Raw genomic sequence first — 1941 nt, forward strand, 5'->3', positions numbered from 1 at the left:
CTTCCGCTTCTCCGCTATGGGCCCTGGTACTCCCGATCCTCCGAACTCAGGTGAATTACGTGACGTGCTTCTGCTCTCCTATAAGCCCCTACACACTTCGAACACGGCTGTTATCACCCTGTTACTGCATTTCAATGACACCCATTTGCTTTCGATCTCAGTGTCTGCCTCCGTACGGAAAAAGCGGGATGGGTGGGGGGGCATAAGCGCATTCGTGGTGTAAGTAATCAGAAGTTAATAGTGTTAACGGTTTGCGAGAAATTTTTAATGCTAGACAAAAAAAGAAAATTAAAAGGATATAATTAAATAAATAGATAGAAAAATAAAATTAAAAACGAAAAAAAAAAATTGTGAGGGGAATATAACATGTAATTAAGTTGGCGGTTCACAAGGAATCTCAGACATCAAACTGTTTTTAATTGAACATAAATAGTACACCCAAATATACAAATGTACAAATAAACATAGCAAGGTAGAACTGAATGTCAATGAAACAACCAGGGATGAGGAAGCAACGGACATCAGGACATTTGTTCTGTATGTAATGAGAAGTTAATAGTGTTACAGGTTTGTGAGAAATTTACAGTGCGAGACAAAAAAAGAAATTAAAAGGAAGTAATTAAATCAATAGATAGACAAATAAGAAATTAAAACGAAAAAAAAAAAAAAAAATTGCAAGGGGAATGTAACATGTAATCAAGTTGTTTTTTTTGTTTTTTTTTTTTTTTTTTACCAAAAAAAAAAGGAACCTCGGACATGGGTAACTATATTTTTTAGTTTTTGGATTTTTCCATAAGTTTTAAGGATTTTTTTTTTTTTTTTTTATATTTCAAAATCGTTTATGAAGACATTAAAATTTGGGGAGCATTTTTGCATTCTGTTCTTGTGAATGAAGAACTTGGCCAGGCCTAAAAGAACATTGACACAGAGTTCATCTGTTATGTTGCTTATAAGTAAACAGAATGTTATATCATCTTTTGAGAAGGAAACTGGTGACGATGGAATGAGAAGGAGAAAAAATATATGGTCAGTGGTTTCAATGTTGTCTTCACAAAATGTACAAATATTATCTTCAAAATTAAAGCGTACCCTCGATAATTCCTTAGATGGGTAGATGTCAGTCATAATTTTGAAGTGGGTCTCTTTTGCCTTGGGGGTATGGGTAGAGTCAGATACATGGTTCGCAGCGTGGCAATCGATTCCTCATCAAATTTATTTAAAATATCCTTTTTTTTTTTTTTGACGTCCAGGGAATAAGTTTCCTGTGAAACATTTCCTAATAAAGGAGTTGCCGCGCTTTCTGTCCACAATTGAGATTCCCTGGAGTGATAGTCGGGGTAACTGTGGTTGTACGGTTCGGTGCGTCATTATATTTTTGGTCAGGAATACAAATTGTCGAGGCAGTGCGTTTCGTAACTTTAGCAACTCTAATATGGGAGGCTTGAATCTGTGTGTAGTACAGAACTGCTCATTGTCCAGAGGACTGCCAGTGTCATCCATCAAGTCAATTATCGACCATATACCTTTCTCAAAGCATTCCTTGTAAAACAGAGGTTTGTTGCCATGCAGTACATATCGATTGTTCCAAACTATTATACTGTGTGGTGAGAAATTGTGTACGTATATCATTTTCCAGTATAATAATATTTGTTTATGGAACTCTGAACATTTGACAGGAATCTTGTTGATATCCAAGTCAGAGATAAGCAGAAGACTCAGGCCGCCGACTTTGTTGAATAAGTAGTTTGGAGTACAATACCAGAAAGAACGATGAGGTTTGATCCAGGATTTCAACCAGTTCACCTTCAATGTCCCATTCAAGCAGTCCGACTCTATCACTTTCAGCCCTCCTTCACTTGTTTCTTTCACCATATGTGATTTTTCTTAGATGGTGTGGTCTGTTCCTCCAGATAAAGTTGAAATTGATTTGGTTAACAGATT

Source organism: Fistularia commersonii, unplaced genomic scaffold (genome assembly GCF_037954325.1).
Source record: "Fistularia commersonii isolate RoL2024-O1a breed Wild unplaced genomic scaffold, RoL_Fcom_v1.0 HiC_scaffold_37, whole genome shotgun sequence".
NCBI classification, from domain to species: Eukaryota; Metazoa; Chordata; class Actinopteri; order Syngnathiformes; family Fistulariidae; genus Fistularia; species Fistularia commersonii.